Genomic DNA, 15,676 nt, shown 5'->3' with positions numbered 1-15,676 from the left:
TTATTACTTGATTAACAATCATTTCCAGTGATTGAGAAGGAAGAGATGTAGATGAAATTCATGGGGATAAATTATTTGGAAATCCAGGCCCCCATAGGCAGAGTCTAGGGCCCTGGGATGCTCACTTCTTAGGATCTCATGCTGATTGTGCATCTATCTTGAAGGTCAACAGAAGGAGGGGGGCTTTTGAGCAAGATTGTATAATTTGTTTTAAAATCTTCTTAAAATATCTCTTTATTTATACTTTTTTATTATTTTAAATATTACTTTTTATTTGTTCATAAAACTATACATGTTTATTCCAGGAATCTATAAAAACAGAAAATATATGCACCTGTTAATAGTCTGAGCAGACTGTGCATAAGTAGGTCTCCTTGAAAGACCCTCAACTTCATAATCCCGTCGTATCAGGCACTCTGTCACAGCAGTAGTCTAAACTATCCATTTTATCTCCCAGGGCCACCTCACTTTACCAAGAAAAAAAGTCGGAAATAGCTAATTTCCCTTTTGCTAATTGCAAAATAAGCAGCTCTGGAAAGGGACCAGATGCCTCTTTTCCTGATTTCCTTTGATTCCTGCAAATGCAGGGCTGCTTGGGGAGGTTTACTAGTGATCATAAGATGGTGTCCTTTCATTGGGTGACCTTCGACGTCTAATATTTGTGATGTAGTATCTTATTTCCAGTGACACAGCATTCCAGAATTCTGTTCTGTCCATTCTGAGAGGGCTCCTTGGGCAAGGTGGTCCACAGCCTCCGTAGCAAGCCATTGGGTGGCTCAGACAGGTAACCTGCATCAGCTGTTTTCAGAAAGAGAGAAACTCTCAGAATTGTGCTCAGCTTTGTCATTGTGCAGTTTAGCTGTTCTCATGTCACCAGGAGTGCTCAGTACAGTTGCTCTCTAATTCATGCCTTTAACCATCTCTGTTATTCTGACGAAGGTCTCTTCTACCACCCTGCTAATGCTTTGTCTCCTGTGCTCAGTTCCATTTTATAACGTAAGCTGTACCCTCTCAGCTCCTCTCAGGGTGATCATTCCACCCAGTGGGTGACTTAAGTAACTCAACATTTTGAGGACCAGTGCAAAACCCCAGTGAACTATAATCACTACTTATATTGTCTTTGTTAAAACAAAGCAGCGAGCAAACCTGGTTTATTCTGCCACCAAGCCTAGGCCGCTCACACCTGAATTCCCAGGAGCGTGTCCACTGGCGTTTGAAATTTGAGCAAAGCAGGGAGTTCTCGGATAATGGGCCACTTCAGTTGCGCCGTGTCAGTCTCTGTTATTCTTTTGAAAAGTGAACCTGATTACCTTAAAAAAGTTGGTCCAGGTCTGGAGACTAGGTAGCAGGAAGAAAATGCCAGCTTTTGTCTAGCGCCTGTGGGTACGAGGGATGGGAAGAAATCAAGACGAGAAGATGACACGTTGAGCTCTTGCCTGCATCCTGTTAACCGTTTGATGTGGCAGGCGCCCTGCACAGTTACGAAGCTGCCGTGTGGTGGAGGAAGTGGGCAGGAATCCTCTTCATAGTAGAATATCTCTTCCCATGCGATAGGGTTCTCGTCCACCCGAAACCTTTGTCATACTGAAGAGTGTCATGTTTAGTGGCTGTCCATCTGTCCAGGAGATCAGAGTGGACCATTTTTCTAAGCTAATTTTCCCATCTCTCTGAGCATTTGCCCAGATGTCCCTCTGTCTGCTTCACACTTAAAGGGCCCCCTCCCCTCATGTAGACTCTGCACCAAAGGCGCGGCTCTTACTTTTGTCTCCCCACAGTCCCTGGTTCCTGCCCCACTTCCCCTGGTGTCCCCCGTCCATCCCCTTCAACCTATTCTACTTACAGTTCTTCCCACTGAAAGTCACAGACCAATTGGAGGAAAGAGAATGCAGTGATTCATAGAACTGGTAAATCGGAAGGCTTCAGGCGCAGCTGGATCCAGAGGTTCACAAGATAGCATCATGTCACGGACATGTTTACACACCTGCTCCCCCTCTCCCCCTTTCTCTATTCGCTCAGCATTTTCTCTTTATTGCTTTCCATCTGAGGCGAATGCTTTCCAAATGGCAACATCCTTGACCAGCAGCAGCCCCAGGATTGTTTCACCCCAAACTAAAAGCATTTTTGCCAAGAGCTCCAGAAACAGTTCCAGAGAGGACTTGGATTGACCCAGCCTGACTGCCTCCTCATGGGTCCCTCTGGTTCTCTATATAGGCCTTGTTTCCTGACTCCTTCGTCCACCCACAACTCAGTCTCTGTCTCCGTCTCCCGCACCCACTTCTAGAACTCCTTTATGTTCGGGATCTGCTTTAACAAACATGCTTTCAGTGCAAAGAGGTTGAGCAGGATCATATCAAGGGCTGAGCATTCAGGATCTAGGTTGATATGCATTTTCTTTCCCCCATTGATCACAACTCCAGTCTTGGAGCAACGGCCCGTAATGGCATCTGTACCTAATTGCAGTACCTGCTGTTAGTAAGAATCCTGAGGAAAGACTGAGATTAACCATTATGGTAAAGAAAATTCTTAGGAAAATGTGACCTACATAAAAATTGTTAGAGTGCATTCAGTTTGAACACTAATGATTTTCTTTTGTATTTTATGCTGTGTTTTAAGGATGTGTTGCTTTTAAAAATAGACTGCAGAGAACGGGGAGGGGCTCCAGGGTTCATTTTGTCTGCACTCTTCCTCAGCGGGCCTCCTCTCTGTCTTGGATTCTGTAAAAAGTCTCCAGGATTAGAGATTCTAAAACTTCCTTGATTATATATTCGGCTCTTTAAGCAACCTTTCCCTCTAGGAGGTTATCTATTTTTTATTAAAGTCCCTTGGCTTCAGTCTAAATTTCTTTCCTCTGTCCTATTCAGAAGTTAAATGTTGAATATTTTCTCTGTAAAATACTTTAATGTATGTGAAAACATTTCCTTGGCCCCTACCTGCGCATCTCTGGCTGTAAAGACTTTTGGCCTGAAGTTCCGTTCAACCAGTATGAAGTGATGATCGCTCCCTTTTTTGCTTGTTTCAGATGTGGCTGCTGAACAGCCCTTTGCCCAGCATTGTACTGTTCTTACGGTTCCCAGAGGTCCTAGCCACTGATGGAATTCCCACCTCAGTTCCCTGACGAGTGCTGATGTGGCTCCTGGGACTGATTTTTTTAATAAAATTTTTATCTAGAATAGTTTTAGATTTAGAGTAAAGCTGCAGAGATAGTACAGAATTCCCCATATCTTGTACCCATTTTCTCCATCTGATGTTCATCACAGCTAACAAGCCAATATTAATACAGTATTACTAACTAAAGTCTATTGTTTATTGGAATTTCCTTAGTGTTTATCTAATGTCCTTTTTCTGTTCCAGGATCATATCTAGGACATCCTAGAGTGTTTGGTCATTGTGCCTCTTTAGGCTTGTCTACACTGTGACAGTTTCCAGACTTCCCTTGTTTTGATGACCTTGACAGTTTAGAGGAGTACTAGTCAGATATTTTGCAGAATGTCCTTCAGTGTGGGATTGTCTAATCTCTTTTCATTGATTAGACTGGGTTTATGGGCTTGGGAAGGAAACCCACAAAAATAAAATGCCATTCTCATCACATCATATCAAGGGTAGTGCCTATCACTGTGACTATCATAATGATGCTCCGGGATTGATTTTTATGCCTCCAATCCTTGTGATCCTCTCCAGACAGTTCCCTCGGAATTCTGATCGACTTTCCACTTTCCCACCACAAATTGCTTTTGTCTGTTTATCTTTCTAGTGACTATTTTTTTAACATGACGAATATATCTATTATAAGCCCAATGTTTGGACAAGTTGAATAGCTGCTAAAACAAATGGTTGTCCACCTTAAACAATTATGCAGTTGATATTGATTATAATCTTGGGGGTCCGAAAGGCTGTGTGGGAGGAGCTGTTTTTTCTGCCCTGAGCCACTAGCGTAGGGCCTGCAACTATTTCTTAGTTACCACAGTGCTAAACAGCCCTTGGTAAGTGTACACGACCATAGTAATTTCAGACACAGCCATGCTGGGAATAAAAGTGTTACCTGAGTTTTGTTCCCTAAAAATGGCCTCATTTTAACCCATTTTCATTAGGTCCTAATGTGTTGTAGAGTAGCATTTTGCAAGTCTGCCGCACATCAGTTGTATTCAATGGAGAGTTTTAAAAAGACTGATGCTGGGTGTTAGGGAAAGACTGGTACTGGGCTACTCCCAGAGATGTTCATTTAGTTGTTCCAGGGTGTGGCCGGGGCATCCCCAAACCAACAAATCAGAGGTCGAGAGCCACTCTTTTAAAGGATGGGATCTCAGTCTTGGCTTATACTAGAACCAGCTACTGAGCTTGCGGTCAGAATCTGGGGCAGATGTGCAGACTACTGCGCTTTGTAACACTTCCTCAGGGGATTTCAGCACATAGCCAAGGTTGACGTAGAGCACCTCCAAACTTCTTCAGTTTCTATAGCTCTTTATATTTGGGACATCCTTTGTAATCATTTTGCCAGTTCTATTCTCAAAAGCTTGGGCTTCACATGGCTTCTCATTTTATGGACAAGAACACCAGACACAGAGATGTCTTTGATTCTGCATTAGAGTAGAATTCTGCTTAGCAGTTTTTAGTCAACCTGTCTCCCAAACCTGATTATAAATAAAACATTCCCCTTACCCTTTTCAAGGCAAATAAGTGAGAAGAGCACAAAGAATCAGTGTCTCTTTAACACTGAAGGCTGATTACCAAACCAGTTGAGTGAATGTGGAAGTGTTAACAAGTCAGTCAAATCATTGAAAATAAAGATGGAAAGGCCCAGGTGTGTCTGCACATCCCCCCTTGTACATGTTGTGTGCCAGACATGGAGACGTACGCATTGCCTGCCGTGGTTTAACATTTTCTAGAAGATGGAACATGAATTCTCCCACACTAGAGCGCACTGTCATGGGCTTTTTTCTGCCTTCATGGTAAGTGAAAGAGAACATGCAGACTCCACCCCCGACCCCCGCCTTGTTGTCTTTCTGCCTTGACACAGATGAGAATAAAAATGTCCCTAGCCAAGATCTCATGAGACATTGTCCTGTTTCAGCTTTGCTTTTGTCAATCCATTAAGCTAGAATTTTCCCTGTCATAATTTCATCTGATTATTTTTAATTAAAACTCCACGCCTGGTAATTTCCCCTCCTGCTTCAGTATTTACAAGTTCCAAATATTTGTAGACTGTTATCAGACAGCTCCTCCTCAGGCATTTGCTTAGCCTGACTCGACACATTTAGTTTCTCTAATCGTCTTTCCAAGGTTAGGTTTCCCGGGCCATCGCCCTTTTTTAGCCTTACTAGTTGTCATTGTTTAAAGCTGACTCTTTCTGTGGCTTCACTCTTGTCCTTCTGCTCCCTCTGTTGGCGATACCTTCCGAGTTCGCTGTCATTGGTTAACTTCACGATCACGTTGTTTACCAAGAACATTAAATCACTTGCTCACATTCTGAATTTGCTTTGATCTTATCTAATTGAAACTACTACTTTTGTATGAACCTTTATCACTTTTTAAAACAATTTCAAATATATTTTCACGCTGTACCCAATTTCACAACTAATCATATGTTTTGTAGGAATAAAAACTCCAAATGGTAATTTTATGATGATTCAGTTTTGTTCATTTTTGGTCTTAATTATACTCTATTGTTATTTACAAACTAATTGACATTGATCTTAATGAAGGAAGAATTGTGTGGAAAGTTGCTCAGGTTGCTCACCTGATTATTCTTAGGACACCTCTGAAACCCATGTTGTTACAAGCAGTAGAGATGCTGGTAAGTCTCTCATTTTTAAGGAAAAGCATCTGACCCCGCCAGCTCCGTCTCCCATTGAAGTGCTGCACACTGCTGCTGCTGATCAGCCAGGCTTCAGGCTCACCAGAGGGGCCCCGAGTTCCTCTGCTTTCAGCGCAATTTAAATACTGATACACAAGGGTTAGTCCCCATTTAAAACATTTCTACTCTTTTTCCCCCTTTCCTCTCATTGAGTGTCCTCACACAGCTTCTCAACTGGTTGGCTTTGCCTCTTTCTAAACATCTTTCTTCTTTTTAACTCATAGAACCTTTCCCATACCCGTCCCTTAGTCTAGGAGGCATGTAGACAGATTTGAATTTGAAGTCAGGCATATTTGGGGCAAATCGGGCAAGTTATTGTCTTACTAAAGAAGAATTAGCCCTTCTGAACTAAATAGCTTTCTGTTAAATAGAAATAATCACTTACACTTATTGGGTTACTGTAACCATGGAATGAAATGATGAACTTGGAGTCCTTAGCAGTGTGTGACACACAGTGGGTACTCAGTATGGGGTTCCTGGGTCACTCCTATGAATCTTATCACTGGGCCCTCACTCCTCCCTAATCCTGGCCCTTCACCTCCCTTCCACCTCTTCAGGCTTCTCTTTTATCTCAATTCTTGTAGTTGCCTCCAAAACTGTTACCACTCCTAGTAAATCATGGCTGTCACTCCACCAGAGTCCCAAATGTCTCTGAGGTCTGCATCTGACAGTCACCTCTGTCTGCAAGTTGTCCATCTGAGAAACGAAAGCTAAATCTCAAAAGGATACCTTTTTGTTCTTAAAAAGCGTACCAGAACCAAAGCATACCAGAACCAGTTCCCTTCCTGTCAATCAGCTGGTCATCTGCAGCTTTCAGTGGCCTGTGCTGAGTTCTGATTGGAAAGCAGACCCCTCCCTGGGCAAGGAGGTGCTCATCAATTGTGAAGCCACAGAAGGCTGGTGCTGTGGGCGCTTCAGTTAATTATGGAGTCCTAAGTATCTGCCCATGAAGAGTTATGTGGCTGTTTCTTTGAAAATGCCAACATTTGTATCCATAAGGGAAATATTTTATTAAAATATGATAATATCATGGATGCTTAAGTCTGGTGGCTGGAAGCTTCCAGCTGAAAAATTATACCTTCAAACAAAACTTTAAGATGGTAACAGGAAGAAGAAATAGGAGTGAAAATCTCTGGGAAAAGGCAGAGGCAGATGAAGTGGGAAAGCAAGAGACATCCCTCAAGTGTCACACGGAAATTGCCTAGCCAGCCTGAGGAGGAAGAAATGCAGAATGACCCCAGGCGACACCGAGCAGCAGCGAGGACAAGTGGCTACTAGGGTAGCTAGATTTGAACAAGAAATCTGGGGACAGATTTGACTGCCAAGCAGAAAGCCTCTCTCAGTGAGAAGCACTGATGTGCTATTAAACCTAAGCTCTTATCTAGAAAGGCCCCCGGAGGGCTGGCGCTTTAACACTCACGATGCGCCCACTAACCGAGGTGAGCTATGGCTTAATAACTCCTTTCCAGAAGAAGGGGGGTGCCTTTTTCACGTCTTCAGCCTTGAAACTGAGTTAGGTGTCGCACACAGCTCAGCGAGCAGGAGAGGTGAATCCTGGAAAACAGAAAGCGGCTGGAGGGTGGGCCTCGAGTTGATGGGAGAAATCTCCAGCACTTTGTGGGATTGAATTTAGAAAAATGTCCTAAGTGTAAGCCGGATGTGCTCTCTCAGCCAGCGTCGCTATTAATCGGTGGTGCATAAAGACCCTCTCTAGACTGCTGGCCCTAGAAAAGGTGATGGAGGGTGGTGTGTGGTCGTGTGTGTATGTAGCAGTCCCAGAGGCCATGCGGATGCTGATGGCTCTCAACACTTAGATTGTGTTTCATACTTTCAAGGACCTTGATGTTCATTAATTCTTAATTCCTTATTCTCGCCCCAAGCTGCAGTTGACAGGCCAGCCATTATTCCCTTAGTTTTACTGAGTGTGGTCATGAAACACAGATGTTTTGGGCTGTTTGCCCAAGGTCAGGATGAGCCAATGACAAAGTCTAGGCTTAAGCTGATCGTTCTTAGAATGCAGACCATAGTGTCTAAGAAGACATCATGGCCCATCACTAGTGTGCCTCAGAACCCACACCAGTGTGCCTCTGTGCCCCACAGAGACACTCAAAATGACAGCCGCAAGGTGAGTGTGATGCTGTGTCCCTAGTACAAATGGCACTGACTGCACTTTAAGTGGGCAGGGGGGGCATGATCTTAACATTTCACCCACTTTAAGAAATGGTCTATTCTGGAACCAAATTTTCTAGTCATATATTTAGGGAAAGGTTTTCTTTTACTTCATTAAGCTGATTTCAATACTGTGATTATATCCATTGTTATAAATTATACCATACGTCTTCAGGACACAGCGTTGCTTATTAATAGCCGTTCACTCCGTGCACTAACATCTTTGAGCTCCGGTTGCTGAATCCTGGGTAGGTTTGACTGACATCCTTAACTAACACCTAACCCAGTTTTTACGAAAGGAAGAGGAAAGAGGACTTTTCTCCAGGACTCACAAAAACCTAAGTGTCTTTCTAGAAACCAACACTATCTGATGAGATTCTTCAGGGAAGCGGAAACCCTGTAAATGTCAAAAAGACGCTACGTGCTCGGACACCCCCTTGTCAGATCCATCTAAAGGAGGCACTATTGTAGGTGACTTCTCAGCAAGTCCGTCAAAAGCTTTGGGCCACAGATAAAAATTCAATAACCTTTCAGTGTGGCGGTGCCACAATTATCGCCCATTTAAAAGCAGTCCCTCTAATGGAGTGTTTTATCGCGCTGGCCAGTCTCTGCATTGCTCATTATTTAGTGTTTGCTAAGCTGATGGCACCTGCCTTATCTCGGCTTCTTCAGAATTGGATTTTACATTTCCAACCAGTCAGATATGACAAGTCATTTTCTTCCCTCTTGTCTTTCAAGAAACGCAAACGTGATTTCTTTTTTCCCAACAATCGCCACTTAAAGATTAAAGTTATTGGAAATGTCTGTATTAACTAGCTTTGGGACGTGCGATGGAGGACGATTGCATTCTAAATGCAACTGGGGTTTTCCTCTCTCCTTTTTTATTTTCAATATGTGTGTCTTTTCTATCTCTTTGGAACCTCATTCTCTCTAAAGCACACAGCGCATGGCCACGATGAGGTATTATGAAGCCTCACGTGGTCAGAAGGCAAGAGAAGGCACTACCGGAATTATTATATTATAGACCCTCAGAAAGGTGACGATAAGCTGCGTAACTGCGTCTCCCTATTCAACGATTGTCTTTCTGTGGGAAACTTCCCAAAAGGAACATGACAAAGTCATTAGCATGATACCTGAGGGAGACACGCCAGCTCAAACAGTTCCCTTCCTGTATTTAGATCATTATTGAGAATTCTAACTATTGTAAGTCTTTGAAAAATTCAGCTCCCTCTGGTCCCAAATGAGTTATTTTTAAAAGATGCGAATGCTTTATCCAAGCGTGGGACCTGATCTGTAATACATACTTCCAGGTGTTTACTTTTTATTCCAGGTTTTATCTTGGGCACCCCCCTACTATAGTGCTATTTTCTAATTAAGACAGGTCCCTTCTCTTTGTAATGAGAAATCCTTGGCAGGCTTAGCTGAGGCAGCCTGGAAAAGGGTCAGAATGAAATGGCCACGTGTCCGCATCCCTCACCAGGAGCTCTGTCCTTGGACCTAGTGAGGACCTGCCTGTTTTCTCCAGGAGTCTCCTGCACAATTTTCAGGGAAATACAGACCTTCACTCAAGGACTGTGATGACAAGATTTTGACCTGTTATGGTACAGTCTTTAAATAGAGATATCAGGATACTGAGAAACGTTGTATGGAGAGATTCTCACCAAAATACTAATTTTAAGACCTGCGTTATTGGTATAAGCATCAAGACAGAAATGACATCAGTCTTTACTCAGGACCCCGATTTTAAAGGCCATCTTTTAGGATTGGCTTTATGCAGAAAACTGTTGAGATTTTATCCAGAGAGAGATGTCCCGACTTCTCTTGTGTCTTTCGTAAAAAAGGGAGTGTGAGAAAACTCCACTGTGGTATTATTTGTTTAAAGGAACCACAAGCCCAATTAACACTTTGGCTCAAGCCAACAACTCTTGGGCTTTTCACAGAAATCTTGCAGGCGTGCTGGAGCAACACCCTGCGCGGTTTTGCATATGCTTTGGTACCTGCCCCCTCCTGGCAGCGGGGCCGGGTCACTGCAGACAGATGGCCGCCAAGGCGCCGCCAGTTCCCGCAGGCCGTGCGTGGGGAGAGGGGCCCTCCTCCCGCGCCGAGCCCACCCCTCCCTGGGCCAACGCTGCCCGCGGAGCACTGAGGCAGCGCCAGCATCCGATGGTGCGCTCGGCCCTGGCTCTGGGCCTCGGCGCCAGCGCCCTCGCCCCGCCCGGGGCCTGCATTTTAACCCGCCCGGGACTGCTCCGAGGGCCCGGTGAGCTAATGCGTGCCCGTCAGCGCTGCAGCGAACAGCAGACAGCAATCCCCCGGCGACTGGCGCTTGTTTCCTTCTGTTTCTTCTTTTTAAAGCTTTTACCTTATTCTTAGCCGCCCTAAGAATATTTTCCTCCTGGCTCTCTTTATTTTACTGCCAATACTTGCCCGCAGTGGTGCCCAGTGTGAAATGCCCAGCTCTGCCTCTAGTTGACAGCTGGGCCATCCTGCTTAATAATTTAATCTCCCTGTCAGGGGATCCTGGGTGTATTGCATTTGAAATGAGACTCGGAGCGCTTCTGTTAAGCAGCCTTCCAAAACCCACGTGGCCTTTGAACTCGGGCACAGGGTAAGATGTTTATTCTGGGCCACAATGAGCGAAACTTGAGGTTAACCTCCAGCTCTCGTTAAGTGACTTTTCTGTAAACTGCACTTCGTTGGATCAGGGGATGTGGAAATGAGGACGCTGCTGCATCGTGGTTTTAGTAAAAACAGTAACAAAAGTGACAGACCGTCCAGCTCCACAGCCTCCAGCAGCTGTGGGGCTCCGGGCCTCAACATCGAGGCTCTGTCTGTACTCGGCAGGCCGATGGACAGCTCTGGCAAGACTTACCCGAGCTTCAGGCGGGCCTGGCCCACAGGGGTAACGAGTGATGCGCTTGGGGTAACCCTTCTCTACTGCCTCAGGGGTGACAGAACTACTTAATATACCTCCTTTTCTACTTGTCCCCCAGCCCCCGAAGTGCTTGCATAGATGATGTCTCTTGATGAACGTTCAGGGGGTTCTGGAGGTCCCAGTTCTGCTACGACTTTGTGTTAGCTGGAAATGGAAATGTATTTCTTTTTTTAAACCATTTTGAAGTGTACCGTTCAGTGGCATTAAGTACATTCACATTGGTGTGCAGCCATCACCATTGTCCACCTGCAGAAGTTTTTCACCTTTCCAACTGAAACTCCGTATTGATTAAACTCTAGCCTCTCTTTCCTGCCTCCCCCACCGCCTGGCAACCACCATTCTTCTGTCTGTCTCTGAATTTCACTCCTCTCGGAACCTCACACAAGCAGAATCATACAGTGTCTATCCTTTTGTGATTGACTTATTTCATTTAGCATAGAATAAGTTAAATATATTCCTAAGTATTTTATTGTCTTTGATGCTATTGTAAATGGGACTGTTTTCTTTCTTTTTCAGATTATTCTTTGTTAGTGTATAGAAATGCAGTTGATTATTGTATGTTGATTTTGTATCCTGAAACTTTCTGAATTGATTTGTTAGTTCTAATAGGTTTTTTTTTGCTGGAATCTTTAGGGTTTTCTATTACAAGATCATGTCATATGTAAACAGAGACAGTTTTAATTATTTCTTTTCAATTTGAGTGTCTTATATCTCTTTCTTGCCTGATTGCTGTGACTGGGACTTCCAGTAATACTGGTAGTGGTGAGAGTAGCCATACTTGTTGTGTAATTGATATTAGTGGGAAAGTTTTCAACTTTCATCATCGAGAACGATGTTAGCTGTGGACTTAAAACAATTTTAAAGCCCTAGATATTGTCGTCCTTACATTCCTAGGTAATTGACAATTTACAATTAAGATTCAAGATTACTATTCTGGCCCTGGCCAGGTGGCTCATTTGGTTGTCCCATACACCAAAATGTTGTGGGTTCAGTCTCCTGTTGTTGTGCATGTGGGAGGCAACTGATGGATATTTCTCTCTCACATTGCTGTTTCTCTCCCCCACCTCTAAAATCAATAAACATATCCTCGAGTAAGGATTAAAAAAAAAGATTACTGTTCTGGTCTCTAGATAAGTTATTTTCAATATAGGTTTTATGGCTCCAAGGAATGTGAAAAGCAATACACTGGGGCATAGGGGGAAATATGAGACCATATATTTATACTTTTTAAAACTAAAACAGTGTATTTAATATAAGAGACGACATGGGAGCCCTAGATTGAAAATATAAGCAAGAACAAGCAATGAGAAGATGGCTGAGCTGACATTTTTCTTGCTCCTGGTAGACCTCTTCATCAGTCATGTTATGATGTTATCTAATCAGCAATAACCGTCTAATCAGATATGACTGGAAATTGGCAAAAGAACTTGAACTTGTCAAGAATATTATTTGGAATATGGATTTATATCCACTGCCATTGACATGAACTTTGCCCTAAGCGTATATGAGCCTTGATATATTAACTAACATCGGTTTGAAGTCATCATGACTAGGAAGACATTTAAGGACATTATTTGTTCCATCTTCAGCTCATCCTTTACTAATTTTTACTTATATTTTAGTACCATAATAGATGTATATAATGTATAATTTATAAATAACTAAATGTATATGTACTGATGATCCAGGCTCAGAAGATTTTTTTTTACTGTTAGAATATTTAATCAAAGGAGTTTAGAAATTCCTGCTCTAGAAAGTATTGTCTCCAAGTGGACCAGGACAGCACTGCCATTGCTTTTTGTGTTCTTGTGTATCTTCATTTTTTATTGCATGAGCACTGTGAATTTTATCTGAAATTATGAAATAATTAGGACTTTTGTAACCTCCAGGTGCTTTTTACATAACCTAAGTGGTAAAGACAGAAGTGACTCAAATGTGATAGATTCTCTGGCAGAGAATCAGAAACCAACCACCTTTCTCATAGAGAGAGGAAAAGCATCCTTGAAATAGATGTTTATTGTAGAAAATTTCCCCTACCTGGAACACAGGCAATGTTCCAACAATTTGTTTAAGCTCACGTGATCATAATGGTAAGTAATTCTAGAAACAGCTTGCCACTATAGCAATAGATCCATCCTTCACCTCACCCACCTTTAGGTAGTCATAACTATCTGGCTTTCTCTCCCATGTTCTACAAAACAGAAAAACAGCAACATTTATCTCAGCTAAGTTATATTAACCTTGCTAAATTGAAGTATTTTGAAATTATTCTTCCTTTACGGAAGCTCTTATGTCTATTTTAATTTACAAAGCGAAACATGTCATGGCCAAAGAAGGTGTGCTGGAGTGTACAGAGACTTCACGTCTCAGTTTCTGTTACTGAGTAAAAACTACCCCAGATATTTCTCATAATTCAGGGAGGCAGCTGGGCAGTTTTCCTAGCCTCACCAGAGCTCTGTGTTCAGCTGGGCAGCTCAGCTGGGGCTGTATTCTCTGGAAAAGCCAGGCCTCTCTCCCCAAGTGGTCTTTCATCCTGGCTGCTTTAGTGCTCAGAGGTCTCAGGACAGTTCCCAGAATGCAGAAGCAGATGCTCACATACCTAAGGCCCAGACTCTGGAACCCACACAAGCATGACTTCAGCCATAAGCATGACTTCAGTGCAAGCCATAAGGCCAGTCCAGAATCAAGAGATGCGGAAAGACTTTACTTTTTGATGAAAAGAATTGCAAGAATCGTGGTACATTTATTATAGCACTCTTGTTGAATTGAGGAAATAATGCCAGAAAAGATATATCACTTATTTATAATTAATAAGTTAGGACTGAACAAAGACTGTTTTCTGTGCATTTCCTTATAAAAGCATTGTATTTTCCAAATGATAATACACATGATTTTTTTTTCGTCAGTATAGGACTGTGTTTAAGGACTAAAATATACAATTAAATGATGCTTCACCTTGACCAGTGTGGCTCAGTTGGTTGGAGCAGGGAACATGGCTAGGTCTCTGGTGTGGTCCCCAGCTGGGGCGTCTACGGGAGGCGGCCTATTGATGTTTCTCTCTCACATTGATGTTTCTCACATTGATGTTTCTCTCTCACATTGATGTTTCTCTCTCACATTGATGTTTCTCTCTCACATTGATGTTTCTCTCTCCCTCCCTCCCTCCCTCCCTTCCTGTATCTCTAAAATCAATGAACAAGTCCTTGGGTGAGGATTTTTTTTTAAATGCTTCAATGGCATGTTCAAAGGATCTTTATATTTATGACTTAAAATTAACTGAATTAATTTTTTCAATGCACATATATTTCCCTGTAGTCAAAGTTTTTCTTCTCTTCTTAGAGATTAACTTATAACGTGTCTCACTGAGTTAATTGTCCATATGGATTTTTTTTTTTCAGTTAGAGGACTTATAAGTTGTTTTATTTTTAAAAGCAGAATAACTATAAACTGGTAAATGTCTGATTGGCCATGAATAGACTTGGGAAGGTGAACAGAATATTGGCACTTCATTAATGCCATATAGAGTGGAATTTTTAAAATAAGGAATATACATTAATTCAAAACATCTACCATAACTTTAAATTACTTAATTTTTAATAATTATAGTCTTTAGTCTTCAATAAAATCCTGTTGGCAAAGTATAACAGTCTAAAGTGGGATTTTCCCTATAAGCGTTTAAGGAGTTCAAGCCGTTCTGCCGTTGGATTAAGTTTAGATTCTTAAGTGTTCATGTGGTATTTCTGGGTCTACCATTAAGGTAATGGGTTATCCCGTGATTTCCTTTGTATACCAACCCTTTACTAAGGGTCACCTCTGAAGGTTTCACATACATCATGAAACAGCCGAAAGGCTTCATTATCATGGAGCATCTGTTAACTTGAGCAGAACCATTGGAAACACCTAAACAGTTGAGAACTGCATCCCGGGAATATACTTAGAAGGGCTGGGAAGCAAGAATAATGGAAACAGTTATTTGGCGTGAATTCATTACAGGTCAATTACCCGTGTTGCAATTCACTTAATTTTGTGCTCTCCACACTGCATTAGTCACGTGAATTACTCAACAGCCCTGCTGCCGTCAGCCCCGGGGCGAGACACCCCCCCACACTCATTCTCCACGAAGCGGGGCCCAGGCAGGAGCCAGGCCCCGGGGGTGCTGCGGGCCTCCGGAGCCCCACGCCAAGAGGGCTGCTGGCGAGGCCAGTCCACCTGTCAGCATCCATAATAAAACCAGTTCCCGGCATAGCAGGTACTCGGTAGATGTTTCAGCAAATTGAATTAAATTAACAGAGTGCTTCCAATGAGATCCTGAACCTGCCGCTCTTCTTCCATTTGCTGAATTGGCTGGTAAATGTGTCTACAATGAGCCAACCCTTTTATTTCTGCCGGTACCACCATTCCCCGTTTTTCCCTCTCATTTCAAGCAGTGATGGTAACATAAAATCTTATGTAGCACAGAAAGGTTCCTCCTAAGTCATCCGTTATCTCCCTTAAGGCTTTCTCCTGGGATTAAACAGCACAGTTGCCTTTGGATTTCCACAGTATTTTGGCCATTAACTTCCTTATTTAAAGCAATATATTTAATTATGTGCCTCTTTTATCCCTTGCTAAATGTGGATTTTCTTTTCCTGAAAATGTTCTACCTGACCTACTTTGACCTGTCTTCTCTTTCCTTAAACAGTTTTTCCCTCAGTACCTGTTTTGGAACAAATTTTACTTTC

General features: G+C 42.7%; 1 protein-coding gene across 1 annotated transcript in view; it reads left to right on the top strand.

The window, feature by feature from the left end:
- Positions 1-15,676, top strand: part of EXOC4 (exocyst complex component 4) — a 643,225-nt gene that overhangs the window by 545,414 nt on the left and 82,135 nt on the right. The gene's annotated exons all lie outside the window — the stretch shown is intronic.

Source organism: Miniopterus schreibersii, assembly GCF_964146895.1.
Source record: "Miniopterus schreibersii genome assembly, chromosome: 9".
NCBI classification, from domain to species: domain Eukaryota; kingdom Metazoa; phylum Chordata; class Mammalia; order Chiroptera; family Miniopteridae; genus Miniopterus; species Miniopterus schreibersii.
The sequence above is the reverse complement of the archived record's forward strand: the minus strand, read 5'-3'. Positions and strand labels throughout refer to the sequence as shown.